This window comes from Oryctolagus cuniculus, chromosome 7, assembly GCF_051225735.1.
Source record: "Oryctolagus cuniculus isolate XC-2025 breed Fujian yellow rabbit chromosome 7, ASM5122573v1, whole genome shotgun sequence".
Taxonomy (NCBI): Eukaryota; Metazoa; Chordata; class Mammalia; order Lagomorpha; family Leporidae; genus Oryctolagus; species Oryctolagus cuniculus.
The window spans coordinates 148022485-148042140 of record NC_142873.1 but is presented as its reverse complement, the minus strand read 5'-3'; the positions used below and the strand labels follow the sequence as shown (position 1 = coordinate 148042140).

The 19656-nt window shown below is 52.2% G+C and overlaps 1 long non-coding RNA gene across 1 annotated transcript; it reads right to left on the bottom strand.

Annotated features, from left to right (window-relative positions):
- Window positions 1-5380: 5380 nt before the first annotated feature.
- LOC149125800 (uncharacterized) lies at window positions 5381-19649 on the bottom strand. Its single transcript, XR_016211234.1, has 3 exons — window positions 19115-19649; window positions 10801-10965; window positions 5381-5641 (listed from the first exon to the last, which is right to left on the bottom strand). It is a non-coding gene; the product is annotated as an uncharacterized LOC149125800 (long non-coding RNA).
- Between the last annotated feature and the right edge of the window lie 7 nt (window positions 19650-19656).

Here is a 19656-nt window from a genome sequence, read left to right as displayed (position 1 = left end):
AAACCAGACAGACCTGGTCTTTGTGGCCTGTGGGAGTGGAAAGCCCCACCAGGAACTGCTGTCACTCCTCCACTGACATCTGCCTCAGGCTCCCGCCAGGCCGGCCAAATTGCTGCTCATGCACTCAGTGAGCAGGTGCTGGTAGAAGCCCCCAGACTGTGCCGGCCCCAGCAGTGAGTAAGACAGACAGGGTTCCCACCCTGAGGGAGCTGAAGGCTGCAGTGGAGGAGGAAGTGGGACAGAGTGTGAGCACACAGAGAGTGGGCAAAAAGAAATGCATTAAGCACAGAATTACCGTTCGCTCCTGCAATCCCTCTTCCTGGTCTACTCACCGAGGAGCTAAAGCTGGGGAACAGACACCTGTACTCCAGTGTTCAGAGCAGCAATCCTCACATGTCCCAGGCAGAAACAGCCCCAGTGTCTATCAAAAGATGCATGGATAAACAAAATGTGGCTCCACACAGTGGAAGAAAACCCAGCCTTGGAAAGGAAGGAAATTGGGGATCTGTGATGTGGCGTAGCGGGTAAAGCTGCCACCTGCAGTACCAGCATCTCATATGGGTGCCGGTTCGAGTCCCGGCAGCTCCACTTCCAATCCAGCTCTCTGCTATGGCTTGGGAAGGCAGCAGAAGATGGCCCAAGTCCTTGGGTCCCTGCACCATGTAGGAGCCCCGGAAGAAGCTCCTGGCTTCAAATGCCATTTGGGGAATGAGCCAGTGGATGGATGGATGGATGGATGGATGGATCTCTCTCTTTAGCTCTTTCAAATAAATAAATCTTATTAAAAAAATAAGGAAATTGGCCGGCGCCACGGCTCACTAGGCTAATCCTCTGCCTTGTGGCGCCAGCACACCGGGTTCTAGTCCCGGTCGGGGCGCCGGATTCTGTCCTGGTTGCCCCTCTTCCAGGCCAGCTCTCTGCTGTGGCCAGGGAAGTGCAGTGGAGGATGGCCCAAGTCCTTGGGCCCTGCCTCCCATGGGAGACCAGGATAAGTACCTAGCTCCTGCCTTTGGATCAGAGCAGCGCGCCGGCCGCGGTGGCCATTGGAGGGTGAACCAACGGCAAAGGAAGACCTTTTCTCTCTCTCTCTCTCTCCCCCCCCCCACTCTGCCTGTCAAAAAAAATAATAATAAAAATAAGGAAATTGGGGCTGGTGTGTACACTGTGCTAAGCCACAGCTCACAATGCTGGCATCCCTTCCATATGAAAGCATGGGTTCAAGTTCCTGCTACTCCACTCCCAGTCCAGTTTCCTGATAATGTGCCTGGGAAAGGAGAGGTTGATGGCCCCAGTCCTTGGGTCCCTGCACCCATGTGGGAGACCCAGAGGGAGGAGTTCCTGACTCCTGGCTTCAACATGGCCCTGCCCCAGCCGTTGGCCATTTTGGTAGTGAACCAGTAGATAGAAGATCTTTTTCTCTGTATTTCCCTCTCTCTCTAACTCTACCTATCAAATAAGTAAGCAGATTTATTTTTAAAATCCAGCTTCATATTGAAATAAATACAAGGAAGGAAATTCTGATACACATTACTGCACGAATGAACCTCAGAAGACGTACCAAAGGAAGTCAGCCAGCCGCAGTGGGACAAGCTGGATGACTCCCCTACGTGTGGTCCCTGGAGTCGTCAGATTTATTGAGACAGGAACTGGAATGGTGGCTGCCAGGGGCTGGAGGGAAGAGGGAGCAGGAGGGAAGTGGGGCAGCGTTTGCAAATGGGATGATGAAAAAGTTCTGGAGATGGGTGGTGGTGACTGGCTGTCCTCAGCGTGTGCTTAGTGCTACTGAAAAGGGTTAAATGACGGTTTTTGTGTTGCTAATTTTTTAAAAGATGTATTTATTTGAGAAGCATAGTTAAAGACAGAGAGGGAGAGACAGAGGTCTTCCATCCATTGGTTCTCTCCCCAAATGGCCACAAAGGCCAAGCTGGGCTAGGCTGAAGCCAGGAGCCAGGAGCTTCTTGTAGGTCTCCCACATGGGTGCAGGGGCCCAAGCACTTGGGCCATCTGCTGCTGCTTCCTCAGGCCATTAGTGTTGAGCTGGATCAGAAGTGGGGCAGCCAAGACTCAAACCAGCACTCATATATATGGGTTGCTGGTGTCGCAGGCGGAGGCTTAACCTACTACGCCACAATGCCATCCCCTGTGTTGTTAATTTTATCAGAGTATTCACACATGATATGTTTGGGACTTTGTCTTGAAGAAAATGAAGTAAAAAGCCTCATAAATAAATTCATTTTCTATGTAGTGGCCCCCTCCCCGATGTTAAAAAAGCCACCATGGTGAGCACTTCAGGGAGTCCTTCCTGGGGCTGGCAGAGAGGGGAGCAGGTGAACCTGGAGGAGGACTTTCGGAAACGGAATGGTTTCCTCATCAAGATGGTGGCATTCGAGCTAAGCCTGAGAGAAGGCTTGTCAAGGAGCGGGGACAGGGCATCCAGACAGGACAGCAGCAGGGCGAGGCCCGAAGCAGGGAGGCCCTCGGTGCTGCTGTGAGTACAGAGCAGGGAGGGGCTCCCTGGAGCAGTTGGAATCCACCCAGGAGCTCGGGCGAGGGGGAGACCTTTTGCATTTGCAAGCGCATTGGTTCGGTTGAGATTAAGAAGGGGAAAGAAATGAAAGTTTCCCTGGGGCTGGCTGTGTGCCAGCTACATCTCCATCCCAGGCGGCGAGTTCCTGGCACAGTCACCCAAATGGCTGACTTCACAGATGAGGCCCAGAGAGGTGGTGCTGTTTGACCCCAGCGAGCAGGTGAGGAGGCCACCTTCCTGCAGGCCAAGACCAGGTGGCCCAGGATTGTGCCAACCCTCAGCTTATGCCACAGCGTCAGAACCCCAGATTTCCCCGCTGGTCCCTGGATCCTCCTCCTAAGAACACCTGTGCGTGCACGCAGGCCCAAGGGGTGGGGTGGCTGGGGCAGCTGCTTGTGAGTGACTGCACTGGCACCAGCGTCACCCAGATGTGAGCCCTCGGGGTGCAGGGCAGGGACCAGGATGGCTGATGAGTGTCCTTTGCTGCTGTTAAGTCCCCTCCACCACTTCTGGAGGTCAGAGCCCAAAATGGGTCTTGGTGGGCACTGGCGGGGCTGGCTTGGTTCAGGGGGCTCCAGGAGGGAGTCCATCTCCTTGTCTTCCCCAGCGAGCTTCTAGAAGCCACCCACATTCCTGGGCCAGTGGTCCTTCTCCGTCTTCTGCCCGCCCCTGTGCCTGTCATCTCTGCCCGTGACCGCTGCCTCCTGTGTTCCCTTACAGGGCCCACCCCTGTCATCAGGGTAGTCTTCCGACCAGGGCCGTGTTGTGGTGCAGCACGAACTCCATCCAGATCTCCCACATGGGTGCAGGGGCCCGGACGCTCCAGCCACCCTCCCCTGCTTTCCCAGGTGCATTAGAAGGGAGCTGGTTTGGAAGTGAAGCAGCTGGGACTCGAACCAGCGCCCGTGTGGGATGCCAGTGTCGCAGGTGGTGGTTTTACCTGCTACGCCACAACAGCAGGCCGTGATGAGCAGTTCTGTCTCACTTGTCCCCGGGGTGAGGGTGTGGCCAGGGCCCGCGGTGCGTTACTCTGCTGACTACAGGAGAAAAGCAGGTAGGTCAGGGGCTCATTTTCCTTGTGCAGGCACATGCCTGAGAGCTTTTAGGAATCTGAGAGTCAGACCTCGCTTCCAGGTCATTAGGGAGGTGTTTTTGTCAAGGTGTAAGAATGGGAGAGGATGGAAGCGCTATCTAACAGTCCGTGAGTTTAATTCACAGCTTGCCTGTGGACCCCCACTTGCCCTCTTGCCCTGGGCCCTGACAGTTTACGGTACCTAAGAAGTGAGTGTTCGAATTGGAACACAGGTCTGCAGTTCCCGCCACACAGGACCACTCCTCAAAGGGAGGCGCGAGAGGGCTGCTGTCCCTCAGTCCCGATGCTGTGCTGGCGTCTCAGCCTCCCTGGGTGATGCGGGGCCCTGAGCCTCCTGTTGAGAACCTGGCTTCCCAGGCCCTCCTCCTACACAGACTCCCGCTCTGGGTCAGCCAAGTGCGTCCGGCCGGGGGCACCGAGAGGGTTTGGTCACCATGGTGAGGGCATGCCTGAGACCGTGTTCCAGCTCTGGGTGCTGCGAGGAGGAGGAGCTTCTTCAGAGGAAGTGATTCTCAAGCTGAGTCCTAACTAGGCCAGGAGGAAGAGGCCTGGGATCTGGGGTTGAGAAAGAGGCGTGGTCGTGGTCACCACGGATACGGGGCAAGTCTGGGGAATTTTCAAACCTGGCCAGGACACAGCAGGAGGTGAGAGGAGGCAGAAGGCAGGTTTAAAACACCAGGCGTCCCACTGACCCCTGCCCACCGCAGATTTCGTGAGGGGCCTAAGTGTTCTCTCCGCAGTCGCGTCTGTGCCAGCGAGGCTTCTGGGACCTTGCAGGTGCCTAGAACGGCTTGCTGGAAGAGAGCAGCGTGGAGCTCCTGAACACTGGGAGTCCCCTTCAGAATCTCAGCATCAGGGGACGCTGTGGGGTTGGTTTAAACCCCCCCACCCCACCCCGCACCACCACAACATGATTGTACTGTGCAGCCAGGGCTGAGAACCAGGGCTGCAGGCCATGGGGGACCCCTGAAGGGCCTTGCTCAGATCTGCGGACTGGAATCCGAGTTGACAGCTCTCGGGAGTCGGGGGCGGCTGCAGCAATGCAGGTGCGAGTGGACGAGAGTCCAGGCCAAGGAGATGGGAACAGCGCCGGACAGTTCCAGGAAGGCGCAGTCACAGGACTAGGACGCCTCCCTGACTTCACGCCTGAGCAGCACGAACTTGGTGCCCTTCCCCGGAACAGGAAGTACGTGCAGAGACAGGGCCAGGGAGCCTCTGCCTGGCCCCTCTAGCCAGCCGTCTGCTCTCTCACTGGCCTTCTGTTAAGCCCCAGGGTTTTCTTAATCTTCTTTGCCTAGCCTCAGGCCCTACAAAGGTTGCAGCTGCTTTCATTTTTTTCTTTACCGTGTTCACTCCCAGGCTAGCCCTGGCCACACTAAAGGGGACAGCCTCGGCAGCCACTTCCCCCATACCACTCCAAGACTGACACTCTGGGCCTGCCATGCACATATGTATGCATGTGTGTATTTTCATTTTATTTGAAAGGCAGAGATATAGAGACAGAGACAAAGGACAGAGAAGACAGATTTTCCATCTACTGATTCACACTCCAAATATACTGCAACAACTGGGGCTGAGCCAGGCCACAGCCAGGAGTCTGGTATTCAATCCAGGTCTCCCGTGTGGGTGACAGGGACCAAGCAGCCCTCACCCGCTGCCTCTCAGGTGCACCTTAGCAGGAAGCTGAATCAGAAGCAGAGTAGGAGCTCCCACCCCACTCAGGCATTCTGATGTGGAATGCCGGCATCCCAAGCAGCATCTTTTTCTTTTTTTCTTTAACAAAATTATTTATTTGAAAGGCAGAGTTACAGAGAGAAAGTGGGATAGAGGGAAAGAGAGCGGTCCTCCATCTCCTGGTTCACTCCCCAAATGTTGCAACAGCCAGGGCTGGGGCACACCGAAGCCAGGAGCCAGGAGCTTCATCCGGGTCTCCCACGTGGGTGCAGGGGCCTGAGCACTTGGGCCACCACCTGCCAACAAGCAGTATCTTAACTGCTGTACCAAGTTCTTGCCTTCTGGGCCTGTTTTTAAAATAAATAAATAAATAGGTGGGTGAGGGACCAGGGAGCTGCAGGGAGAATGTCTCCCTGCTATTGTGAGAGTAATGCACGCTTAAGAACATTTGGAAAATACTAGAAGAAAGTTTAGTCACTTCTATAATGCCCACATAAATTGAATCACTACCATCATCTTGGTCTTTTCTAGACATAGATTGTTTTGTTTTCTTCCTTTTATAGTTGTAACCATACTGGTGAAACTGAACCGATTATAAAAACAAGTCAGCTTAAGGGAGGCGCTTGGATGTAGTAGAGAAAGCAAGAGAGAAATGTACCTAGTGCAGGCAAGAGTGTGGGAAAGTAATACTTTCACTCAGTGTGGGTGGAAATGTGTGTGGGCAGATGCTTTCCAGAGCAGGTGATAACATCTATCAAAATATCTCTGCATGACCTTGGCCCCAAGAATTCTCTATAGAACTGTCCTATAGACATAATATTCAAGTGCACACATTTTTACAAAAAGATTGATTTATTCATTTATTATTTGAAAGGCAAGATGATAGATCTTCCGTTTGCTGGTTCAATCTCCAAATTCCTGCAACAACAGGGCCTGGACCGGGCTGAAGCCTGGAACTCCATCCAGGTCTCCCTGTGTGTGCACTCAGCTTTGCTGCCCACTGGGCAAATTTCTTAACTTCTCTGAGCCTCAGTCCCCTCGTGTGAAATTGGCATAGCATCAGCCCACGGGGTTCTAAGGGTTGGGATAATAAGATAACGATAACTTTCTCAAGAAATGATCTCTGGGTTGGGGGCCGGTGTCATGGCATAGCAGGTGGAACCGCTGCCTGTGATACCAGCATCCTGTATGGACACTGGTTCGAGCCCTGGCTGCTCCACTGTCGTTGTGCCTGGGAAAGCAGCAGAAGATAGCCCAAGTGTTTGGGCCCCCCACATCCACATGGGAGCTCCTGGTTCCTGGCTTTGGCCTGGCACAGCCCTGACCATTGAGGCCATTTGCGGGGTGAACAAGGGGGTGGAGGATTGCTCTCTCTCTCTCTCTCTCTCTCTCTAACTCTATCTTTCAAATAAATAAAATCTTTAACAAAACTAAAAAAAGAAATGGTCCCTGGCCCCGCTGCAGGGTTGGTATTGCCAGTCTCCGATTTCATCCCTGAGAGTGGGTCCCATTCGTTCTCCAGTCAAGGAGGAGCGCACCCCTTACTTCCAGGGCCAGAGGTATTAGAAATGGGAGGGGTGTGGAGCAGCCCGGCGCGCACCAGGGTGGGGCTGATTTGTGCTCAGCTCCTGCCACGTGTTGCCCCGCAGAGGCTGGCCCAAGAGCTGCCAGCTCTCACTGTTTTTCAAGAGAAATTGTGAAATCTCCTGATTTTGAACTCTTGTCAAACACTGAGGGCAAACACAACATGCCAGCAGGCCAGGTTTAGCCCACAGCTGCCGGTTTGCTATCTCGGGTCTAGCCTTTCTGTGCTTGATTTAGCAAAATATTCACCAAGCGCCTGCCCCCCTGTAGCTCCTTCAGACCTGGTCATTGTCTATTGTTCTGCAAGCCCCACCTGCTGCCCGGAAATTCCCATCCCCCACGCGGCAGTCTGGGGGTTGAAACGATGTTGCGTTGTGGTTTGAGTCCCTGTTTCCCTGATGTCTGCTGGAACTGACTGCTACTGAGCACCTTGGATCTGCCTATAGAAACCTCTTCTTCCCCAGTAGAATTTTTTTTTAAGATTTATGTATTTTTTTATTTTTTAAAGATTTATCCATTTATTGAAAGTCAGAGTTACACAGAAAGAGGAGAGAGACAGAGACAGAGACAGAGACAGAGACAGACTTAGACTTCCATCCACTGGTTCACTCCAAGACGGCCGCAATGGCTGGAGTTGTGCCGATCCGAAGCCGGGAGTCGGGAGCCTCCTCTGGGTCTCCCACATGGGTGCAGGGGCCCAAGGACTTGGGCCATCTTCTACTGCTTTCCCAGGCCACAGCAGAGAGCTGGATAGGAAGTAGAGCAGCTGGGTCTCCAATCGGCGCCCACATGGGATGCCGGCACATCAGGCCAGGGTGTTAACCCACTGCGCCACAGCACTGGCCCCAATTTATGTATTTATTTGAAAGTCAGAATTACAGAGAGAGGGAGGGAGAGACAGAAAGATCTTCCATCCTCTGGTTCACTCCCCAAATGACCACAACAGTCGGGCTGAGCCAGTCTGAGCCAGTCCAAGCCTAAGAGCCTGGACTTTCTACCAGGTCTCCCATGTGGGTGCAGGGGCCCAAGCACTTGGGCCATCTTCTGCTGCTTTCCCAGGCACATTACAGGAAACTGGATTGAAAGTGGAGCAGCCGGGACTCGAACCAGTGCCCATAAGGAAACAGGCATCGCAGGCAGCAGCTTCACCCGCTACGCCACAGCACCAGCCTCCTCAGTAGAATTTTTGTTTCGAGTCTTTGGCTTCTCCTCTGGATCATGGTGGAGCAGGCTTCTCCAGCAGAGATTTCCTTTCAAGTAACCTCCTACTCCTTGTTAGGTGTGAGGCTGTCGGCACATCCCAGCAGGCGCAGCACCAAACCCAGGCCTGCACAGAGTAGGGGCCCAGTAACCATTTCAGCGGAGCAGGTCCTGTTTCAAGAGCGTGCTGTTTTTTCTTTAGTCTTCAGGTCTTGGCACAAGCGTTATTGACTTAGCTATCAGCATAGGCAGCAATCACAACTCCTCCACTTTGGTGAGAAAACAGACTGCAAGAGATTTGTTTGTGTCCTGCCCCATTAAAACTAGGAAGTAAAAAGGGGAACTGGTTGGCCTGAAGGGAACCAAGATTCTTTTGGGTGATGGGGCAGTGTTTGCTGAAAAGGGCGCAGGAGCTGAGAACCTGCGAGAGTGGGAGCCCATCGCCAGCTGTAGAGTTACGCTGGCTGGCCTGGGACGTGAGTGTGGAGCCACCCAGACTGCGCACTCACAGCCAGAGCTCCTTGTTTGAAGTGGGAAGAGGATTCTTTTCACAGCAGAGGCCTGACTTCCGGTCCCAGTGGTCCCCATTACCTCCCCAAGCTTCGGTTTCTTGGTTTAAAGTTTGTTTACTTATTTATTTTTAAATAAATAAAAAGAGAAGAAGAAGAGAAATCTTCCATCCTCTGGTTTACTCCCCAAATGCCCGCAACAGCTGGGACTGGGCCAGGCTGAAGCCAGGAGCCAGGAGCTCCCTGCAGGTTTCCCACGTGCCTGACAGGAACTCAAGCACTGAGTCAGGAAGCTTGGAGTAGTGAGAACTCAAACCAGGATGCAGGGATCCCCGGTGCTAGCTTAACCTGCTGTGCCACAACACCTGCCTCCCCACTCGCTTTGTTTTACTGCAAAATGGGAGCAGCAATACCCACCTCACAAGGCTGTTCTTTAAAACAAAACAAAACAAAATTGAGAGGCAGGGTTATAGACAGAGAGAGGGAGAGACAGAGTTTTCCAATCACTGGTTCACTCCCCAGATGGCTTTAACAGCTGAGACTGGGCCAGGCTGAAGCCAGGAACCAAGAGCTTCTTCCAGGTCTCCCACATGGGTACAGGGACCCAAGCATGTGGACCATCCTCCACTGTGCTCCCAGGCCATAAGCAGAGAGCTGGATCGGAAGTGGAGTAGCTGGGACTAGGACCAGCGCCCATATGGGATGCCAGCACTGCAGGAGGAAGCCTGACCTACTAAGCCATAGTGCTGGTCAAGGCTATTCTTTTTTAAGATTTATATAATGGAGGTGCCAGCACTGTAGCATAGCAGGTACCTGTGTGGGCCCCTGTGCCTGCATGGGGGACCAGGAAGAGGCTCCTGGCTCCTGGCTTCAGATCAGCACAGCTCTGGCCATTGCGGCCGGTTGAAGAGTGAACCAGTGAATGGAAGACACCTCTCTCTCTCTCTCTCTCTCTCTTTCCCTCCTCTCTTTCTGTGTAACTCTGACTTTCAAATAAATAAATAAATCTTTAAAAATAGAGATTTATTTTTGAGGGTTGGCACTGTGGCATAGCAGGTAAAGCTGCTGCCTGCAGTGCTGGCACCCCATATGGGCACTGGCTCAAGTCCCGGCTGCTCTACTTCTGATTCTGCTCTCTCCTATGGCCTGTGAAAGCAGTAGAAGATGGCCCAAGACCTTAGACCCCTGCACCCATGTGGGAGACCCAGAAGAATCTCCTGGCTCCTGGCTTCGGATCAGTGCAGCTCCAGCTGTTGCGGCCAATTGAAGAGTGAACCAGAGTATGAAAGACCTCTCCCTCCCTCTCTCTCTCTCTCTGCCTCTCCTTCTCTCTCTGTGTAACTCTGACTTTCAAATAAATAAATAAATCTTTAAAAAAAGAAAGAGAGATTTTTTTTAAGTGGGAGGGAGAGAGAGAGAGGTGTTCCATCTTTCTTCTGCTGGTTCACTCCTCAAATGGCTGCAGGTCTCCCACCTGGGTATCAGCATCCCAAGCACTTGGACCATCTTCCACTGCTTTCCCAGGTACACGAGCAGGGAGCTGGATCAGAAACAGAGCAGTCAGGACTTGAGCCAGTGCTTATATGGGATGCCAGCCTCACAGGAGGTGACTTAACCCACCGCCTCCGCCCCCCATGCTACACCTCTCCCTTGTTGTCCCTGTAACTGGCCCTCCTCCATCCTAGGTCTGAGGGGCTCATAGCTAAACGCCATATTTGTCTGAGTCGGTTGCTTGTCTTGGCCAACTCTGCTCCTCTTAGTGTTCTTGCCATGACTCTGCCAGTCAGGCCCGGCCTTCTTCCCGAGTGGCAGTGTGTGCTTCTGGGTAGTGCAGTGACTTCTCTTGAGAGCAGTTTCCTTGAGGGCTGCAGGAGGTCACGCTGGCTTGAACACAGCACTTCTCTCTGGCTGGTCTTGCGCCTAAGCTCAGATGCACTGCCTTTTTGTCTTCAAGGTAGAACACTCCAGCCCCACAGCCCCTGTCATCGGTACCCACGGGCAGTATTTGTGGGTGTGTGCATCAGTTTCAGGGTGTTTTGACCAGGATTGTGGCAAGGCAGGGGGTGCAGAGTGAGCACAGCCCCCCCCCCCACCCTGTGACCCTGCCACTCAGCCACACTTCCGCTCCCTCCAGCCCAGTGGACTCTGTCAGACTGCCAGCCCCTTTACACCTGCTGTTGCCTCACCTGGAGTGTCCTTCCACTTGCTCTCACCTGGCAAATGCCTTCCTTTGCATCCTGCAAGGTCCTGGTCCAGCAGGCTCTCTCTCAAACCCCATCTGATCCTCCAGGCAGAGTAGCTTCTTTGTAGCTCTCCATTCATCCTGTCGCTCAGCTGCCGCTAAGGGTCTGCCATGTGCCAGGCAGAGTCTACTGGGCCTGCACCCAGAAGGAGACAGAGGTACGGAGTGCATTAGGTCAGCACCAAGGGAGAGCACTGCACCTGCCTGGGACAAAGGACAGGGACAGGTCCTGAACGTGGTGTCACCGGAGTCCTAAGAGTGTGTGGATCTCCAGGTGGGGAAACTGGCTTGGGCCAAGGCACGGAGGAGAGAATAATGTGCTGTGTGCAGGGTAATGGCAACCAGTTATTCTGGAACAGAAGCCAAGGCCAGCAAACGCAGGACTTTGTTAGGTTGAACCGTAGGAAATTGCATTTTTTGCAGGTCCCAAAATAGGCAGATATCAGAGTTGGTGTTTGTGGCGCATCAAGCTAAGCTGACACAACATCAGCGTCCCATGTCAGGGTGCTAGTCCAAGTCCCAGCTACTCCATTTCTGATCCAGTTTCCTACTAGTGCCCCCTTGCAGGCAGCAGAAGATGGCCAAAGTACTTGGGCTACATCGGAGATCTGGATGGAGTTCTGGGCTCCTAATTTTGGCCTGGCCTATCCTGGCCATTGTGGCCATTTGGGGATTAAACCAGTGGATGGAAGATCTCTTTCTATCCTTCCCTCTCTGATGCTCAGCTTTCAAATAAGTAAAAACAAATCTTTTTGAAAAATTAAAAAATAGTCAGATATCATCATTTTTATATAGGTTTAATTTACTATGTAGCTGTGAATCCTGGACCTTGCCTTAGTGTTTTCCAAACTTCTCTCATTCTTGAGCCACCTGCATGGGTTTTACCTGCTCTGAGTACCTACCCACTCAGAGCTACTTAATTTTCATTAAAAGAGACTCACTTTTTAAAAAAGATTTTATTTATTTATTTGAGAGGTAGAGTTACAGACAGTGAGAGAGAGAAACAGAGAGAAAGGTCTTCCTTCTATTGGTTCACTCCCCAGGTGGCCACACCGGCCAGAGCTGCGCTGATCCAAAGCCAGGAGCCAGGTGCTTCTTCCGGGTCTCCCATATGGATGCAGGGTCCAAGCACTTGGGCCATCTTCTACTGCTTTCCCAGGCCACAGCAGAGAGCTGGACTGTAAGAGGAGCAACTGGGACCAGAACTGGCACCCATATGGGGTGCCGGCACTGCAGGCAGAGGATTAACCTACTGTGCCATGGTGCAGGCCCCAAGAGACTCACTTTTTAAACTTAATTAAGGGTCTGGAGCTGTGGTGTAGCGGGTAAAACCACTGCTTGCAGTGCTGGTATCCCCTATGGGTGCTGGTTCGGGTCCTGGCTTCTCTACTTCTGATCTGGCTCTCTGCTATGGCCTGGGAAAGCAGTACATGATGGCCCAAGTCCTTGGGCCCCTGCACCCATGAGGGAGACCCAGAAGAAGCTCCTGGCTTCAGATTAGTGCAGCTCTGGCCATTTTGGCCACTTGGGGAATGAAACAGCAGATGGAAGACCTCTCTCTTTGTGTAACTCTTTCAAATAAATAAATAATTTTTAAAAACCTTAAATACACTTATTTTGAAAGAAAACTATAAGGTGAACATTTTAAAAAATTATCACTTACCATATTAAGAAGATAACTGAGGGGGCTGGCACTGTGACATAGTGGGTAAAGCTGCTGCCTGCAGTGCCGGCATCCCATATGGGCACCAGTTTGTATCCCGGCTGCTCCACTTCCTATCCAGCTCTCTGCTATGGCCTAGGAAAGCAGTAGAAGATGGCCCAAGTCCTTGGGCCCCTGCACCCATGTGGGAGACCCAGAAGTTGTTCCTGGATCCTGGCTTCAGATCGGCACAACTCCGGCTGTTATGGCCAATTGGAGAGTGACCCAGAGGATGGAAGACCGACCGACCTCTCTCTCTCTCTCTCTCTGCTCTCTCTGCCTCTCCTCTCTCTGTGTAACTCTGACTTTCAAATAAATAAATAAATATTTTAAAAAAAGATAACTGCAGAAATAAATTTGATGAAAATAAAACTCTTACTAGATCCTGTTGCCCATGAAACTCTGTCTAAAAATTCCTTCTTCCACTGCCAAAAGGGTGAATCCAAGACAGCCCAAGTGTTTGGGCCCCTGCCACTCACATAGGAGACCAGGAAAAAGTTCTCCCTCTTTGTAACTCTGAATTTCAAATAAATAAATAAATAAATCAAGAAAGAGAGAAAGAAAGAAAGAGAGAAAGAGAGAAAGAAAGAAAGAAAGAAAGAAAGAAAGAAAGAAAGAAAGAAAAGAAAAGAAAAGAAAAGAAAGAAAGAAAGAAAGAAAGAAAGAAAGAAAGAAAGAGAGAAAGAAAGAAAGAAGAAGGAAGGGAGGGAGGGAGGGAGGGACAAGCAAGCAGGCATTTGGAAATGAAAATCACTAGGATGAATTGGATGTGATGAGTGTGAAAAGCAGAATCAAGAGCGACTTTCCAGGGGCCAGCACTGTGGTGCAGCAGGTTTGGCCACTGCCTGCAATACCAGCATCCAATATGAATGAAGGTTTGAGTCCCAGCCGCTCCACTTCCTATCCAGCTCCCTGCTAAGGCTCCATGAAGGCAGCAGAAGATGGCCCAAGTACATAGGCCACTGCCACCCATATGGAAGACCTGGACGGAGTCCTGGGCTCCTGGCTTCCACCTGGCCCGGTGTTGGCTGTCGTGGCCATTTGGGGAGTGGACCAGTGGATGGAAAGTCTCTTTCTCTCTGTCTCTCCCTCTCTCTCTGCCTTTACGAATAAGTTTTTAAAATAAATCTTTAAAAAAAAAAAAAAAAAGACTTTCCAGTTTCTAGCCTAGAAGGTGGTGATGGTGCAACTGTAGACATGGGAACAATGATTTAGGATGGAAGATGATGCAGACTATCACATCCCACACTGGGGGTGCCCAGGGCGAGGGTTTGAAGCAGAGCCTTTGGGTCCTGATGACCCCCTACAGAGAAGCTGGGGGGCTGCAGCTTTGCCCTCCCCTGAGTGGGAGCAGAGGTCTTCGTAGTCTTCACTGTCTCAGCAACTCCTAGCTCAGCAGAGGAGGGGAGGTTTAGGGAGAAAAGACAAATTCTATCCTGAAACCCCTGAGTCATGGGCACCTGGGGGAAGAATCCATCCGGATTCCAAGCTCCACCCAGGCCATCCACAGCTCAGCCTATGGATTGGGGGTCACCAGCCTGGAGAGGGAGGTGGAAACCACGGGAGTGGATGAAAGTGCCCAAAGGGAGCCTGGGGTGTTGTGACAGTCATAGGCTCAGGATCCAGCCCCCAGGGGCCACGCCATTTGAGGGACAGGAAGTGTGGAAGAGGAGACCACGAGAGCAACCGAGGGGAGCAAGCAGGAACCTCAGGTTCACCAGGAGAGCCAGGCGTCCCAGAAGCCAGCAGAATGGAATTCCACGGAGCGGCGGGATCCCCAGCACTGGGGACCGCGGAGAGGTCAACCAGCATGAAAACACCTTCTGATGGTGTTGTGGGGATTTCTTAGAAAAGCTGTTGTCAGTAAAGCAGTGAGAACAGAAATCAAAATTCAGATTGGATCGCAGGGTGGCAAGCGCAGGGAGCGAGTGTAGATCGTTCTTTGGAGGGTGAGCGGTGGGTACAGCATCACCATTGTCATTTATTCATTCATACTGACCACTTGCTAGGTGCAGGCACTGTTCCAGGTGGTGTTCCAGGTGCTTCCACGGAGCTCACCTTCCAGGAAAGTGCTGTGGAGGGAATCAGTGCCAGAGGCACGTGTGCTCTTTTATATTGGGTGATTGGATAACGGCTCTGGTCACATGGCCGTCATCAGGGATTGTTGAGTTTAAATAAAGTACAAGGTGGGATTAATTGTACACCTTAGTTTTTTAGTTTTTTGTTTTTTACAGGCAGAGTGTACAGTGAGAGAGAGAGACAGAGAGAAAGGTCTTCCTTTTTGCCGTTGGTTCACCCTCCAATGGCCGCTGCGGCCAGCGCGCTGCGCTGATCGATGGCAGGAGCCAGGTACTTATCCTGGTCTCCCATGGGGTGCAGGGCCCAAGTACTTGGGCCATCCTCCACTGCACTCCCCGGCCACAGCAGAGAGCTGGCCTGGAAGAGGGGCAACCGGGACAGAATCCGGCGCCCCAACTGGGACTAGAACCCGGTGTGCTGGTGCCGCAGGTGGAAGATTAGCCTATTGAGCCATGGCGCCGGCCCCTTAGTTTTGTTTTTAAAGATTTATCTACTTATTTGAAAGTCGGAGTTAGTTACAGAGAGAGAGGGAGAGACACAGAGAGATCCATCTTCTGGTTCACTCCCCGGAGGGCTAGAATGGCCAGGGCTGGGCTAAGCTGAAGCCAGGAGCCAGGAGCTTCTTCGAGATCTCCCATGTGGGTAGCAGGGGTCCACTGTTTTCCCAGGTCATTAGCAGGGAGCTGGATCGGAAGTGGAGCAGCTGGGACTCAAACCAGCGCCCATATAGGATGACGGTGTCACAGGTGGCAGCTTTACCCACTACACCACAATGCGGCCCCCTAGGCCTTAGTTGTTGATACACTGTCTACAATTCTAATTGACTGACTTGTTACTCCTCTACTGGAATCCATAAAACTGCACCGTCATGGTTTCCAAATCTGTATGACCCCCAAAGACCCATGTGATCCCCAGAGCCTGATGTGTGAACCGAGTAAGGATGGAGCTCCATGGAACTGTGGTGTCTGAAGGTGCGGCCTTGGAGAGTGATTGGACTGAGGCTTCATAGAGACCCCTTGTCCTGTGTCATCTTGTTACTGCTGTCAGTGCATTGACCAGGCAGTCCTCCTCCTCAGTTAACAGAGTGGAAACAGGCCTGGCCAGTCCAACAGCGAGCTAGGCAGGGAGGAAGGGGTGACCCGCATCTCAGCCTTCAGGCACGGAGTGCAGGCCAGTGTGGGCTTTGGGGCCGAGCAGCCCTCGTTGGCATTTTTGGGCTTGTCCTTTACCAAATCTGAGTTCATTGCAGCCTCAGGTGCTCCACGCTCAATGCTGCCTCCCGAGATTGCAGGAGATGGAGAGGAGATGCCTGCCACGAAGCACTCCTCCATCCTGTACGTGCACTCCGTGTCTGCTGCGTGCCACGCAGCTTAGCCTGCTCTGCCCTCGTGGCGTGGCGGAGCGTGCTCAGAACAGTGGTGGGTTAACAGGAAGGAGACTTAGGCCCCCTTAGAGAAGTTGTAGTTTGTTCTGCCAAAACTGGGGATGAGAACTTCATCCATCAGTCAGTTCGCAGCTCCTTTTTAGTTGCCCTCCTCCCTCCCTCTATCCCATCAGCTCCAGGCTAGCTGCCCTGAGCTCCCACTTTGTCTAACACCTTCACCCCCAGGGGCATTCCCAGCAAAGCCCATCACCACTTTCTCAGTCTCTAGGCCTGAGGGCGTGGCAGCCACCTAAGCCTCCTTTCTCTCATCTGCACAATGGATTGCAAAGATTTCCTAAGATCACACTGTTGGTTGACTGCACCATGCCAGGCACTTTCACATGCAATTTTTTTTTTTTTAAGATTATTTTATTTGAAAGACAGTTACAGAGAGGTAGAGACAGAGAAAGAGAAGAAAGTCTTTCACCCACTGGTTCACTCCCCAAATGGCCACGATGGCCGGAGCTGAGCCAGAGCTGCTTCTAGGTCTCCCATGTGGGTGCAGGGACCCAGGGATCTGGACTGGAAGTGGAACAGCCATATGGGATGTGGGCGCTGTAGGCTGGGGTTTTAACCCCCTGTGCTACAGCACCAGCCCCCCCCCCCCAAACACATAATCTCTTGTAATCTACAGAGCAATGTGGGGAGGGGGAGCTTCCGTTCAATTCCACCAGTATGTACTGAGTGTCTGGTAGGGACAGGCTCTGTTTTATCCACAGCCGTGCCTCCCAGAGCTTACATAATGGGAAGAGACTACAAATGTGTACTAAGTACTAAGTGCTGTAACACAAGTAAGAGGAAGAGCCGGGGAGGCATGCAGGGCACTGCTTGGATACACTTTACACAGATTCAGGGGGCTCCAAAGTATCTACGTGTATACTCATTACTTTTTATGGTAGCCTTGTGTCCCCCTGAAAACTTCAGATTCTCAGTGGACTCCTTGGAGAATGTTGCTGTCTTCCTTCTCCAGAGGAAGGGCCCCAGAGGGATCCGGGGCTGATAGCCTCAGCTCCGGAGTGGAAAGTTTGACCCGGCTTCCATGCATTCTGTGAAAGGTGTGGATTCCCAGAGGCTGTGCCTGCAGGGGAACCCATCACTTACTTTACTATATTTAGAGAGGGTGAGTCCAGAAAGGTGCCATCCCTCAGTAAATAACCCAGGATGTGAAACAAAGATGAATGCAGTCGATTCAGAACCAGGAGCCCCTCGGGGCAGGCAGACAGTGGCCACAGCTGTGCACAACACTGCCCACGTGGGGGACTCTGGATGCGGCTTCACAGCCAAGCACAGCGAGTTCTCATTACCAAGGCAATGCATTTCCCCCCAGTAATTGCTGCTTTTTCCAAAAAATACGTTAGATGTCCTTACTGATCAGACTGATAAGGCTCACAGGAAATCTAAAAAGGAGGAGAAAATAATTTCCATGAGTGTTTAAAAAACTTGATCGGGGCCACGGGTAGCACTGGGGACTGGTCACAGAGACCCAACATTCTAGCGACCTCTGACGCCGCCCAGCTGATGGGATTGGGCAGAGGAGCCCAGGTTGGGAGCTGGCCTGGGGAGGTCTCCTCAGCCCAGTGTCTTTTCACTCAGCACAGGTTCTGTCCAGCGCCCCCAGGTTCCACCACTATGGAGGAGTTCCTTTCGGCTACTGAGGACAACATGGCAGTTCTTATTTTAAAAGTTTTTGAGTTTCTTTGTTTACTTTTTAAAAAATTTTAACTGATAAATAAAAAGTGTACATATTCATGGGTACCACATGATGTTTCAATACATGTACACAGGTATTTTTTTCTTCTTCTTGCCTTTCAGGGTTTTAAGTTACCCTAGCGCTAGTCAATCTGGGATTGCGCATTCCTAAGTTACTGCTATTATAAAAGTGGTCTATATTTGTTGTGTACAGAGCAGATGAGAGCACCCCATCTGTGTCCCCCCCAACATTTCCTTCAACATGGCTGAATGACAAAGGGCTCCGTGCTAAGAGGGCTGAGAGGCTGCTAAGGTTTTCAGAAGAGGCTTTAGGCTAGCCGTATGTTTAGTAACAATTAAGTTGAGTTTTCAACAAACTTCTGATCTAAGATGGATCAGAAGTCTCTGACCATAGGGGACTCCTCCCCTTGTTGACACATTCATGCAAACCAAGGAGTACAGCAGTAATCCCCCAGGGAACAGGCGCAGAGCTCCATTCTTAGAACTGGTTGAAACCTTGTTCTTAATCAAAGAATGAGGGGTGGGTGCTGGGTGCAGTGGGTAAGACACCACTTGTTATGCCCATGTGCCATCCTGGGGGGCCTGGGTGTGAGTCCCAGCTCTGCTCTCCACTCCAGCTTCCTACTAATGCAGGCTCAGAGGCAGCAGGTGACGGCTCCAGTACCTGGTTCCCTGCCACCCATGTGGGAGAAAGGGACAGAGTTCCAGGCTCCTGGCTTTGTCGACCTGGGCAGAGCTGGATGTTGCTGGCATTTGGGGACTGAATCCGTAGATGGAAGATCTCAATGCCCCCGTCTCTCTGCCTTTCAAATAAATACAATAAACCAGAGAATGACGCGTAGGCGATTAACTGCTCAGGAGAGAAGTCATACATTCAAGTGCAAGAAGGCTTTGCAGGTAACCCTGACTCGGGCTGACAGATGGGTGGGTGAGCTGCCCTCTGCAGCAGCCCCCAGCAGCTCTCTCCCTTAACATTTGTAAAATGTTCCCTGAGTGTCGGGATGTGCCAGGTCAGTTAGTCAGCAATTCTGCTTCAAGAATCCGCCTCTGTTCCATGACTCCGGTGCGGCATTTTCCCGATGGAAGGAATTTAAAATGTGAAATCATCTACTGAACAGAGCAGGGAGACTCTGGGGCTGGAACCCCAGGCCCCTCACTCACAGCTCAGTGGGGCGGCCATCAGGTGCCTATGCACTTTTTATCCAACGATGATTTCACGGTCTGGAGAACGCTGAGCCGGTCAATCAGCAGCCAGGCGGCTACGGGGATTAACTGAGAATTTACTTACACTTGAGAAGGGAACAGGGAAGGGGCACCAAGTGGAGGAGTGGGGACCTGGGGAGGCATCCCCAGCAGCGTGTGAGAACTTACAGCGGAGGTCGGCTTCTGTTTCACTTTGCATGGCTGGGACCTGGAGGAGTCCCCGGGCCTTCCTGTTCTAGAAAGAAGAGCTCAGGCCAGGTGCAGCGCCCATGTGCTGCCGGAGAGCTGAGCTGATCTTTAATGGAACGAGAGGTAACCAGCGCAGGCTTCTTAAGTCATTTTCAACCGGACACTTAGAGCTTCTAGGAGGAGCTTCCAGTCTCCGGGACTGCGTCTGGGCTGCGCCAGCAGAGCAAACGGCTGCTCGGTTCGGTTCGTTCGTTCCCTGCTTCGTTCCTTTGTGCACACCTCTTTAACAAATCCAGCTCTCTCTGGGCCTCAATTCCCCGACCTGATCAGAGGTACGGGCTCACATGGGACCCCGCCTTCTGTCATATTGTTCGGCTTTCACCTCTTCTCTGCGCCGTGACCACTTGCCAGTTAACCGTGAGCCCCTATTTCCTCGCGTGTAAAGTGGGGACACCGCAGCCAGCTTCACCCGGGAAACTAAGGCCGCGCGCAGCCACCGGCGCTCAACCCGAGCGCTGGCT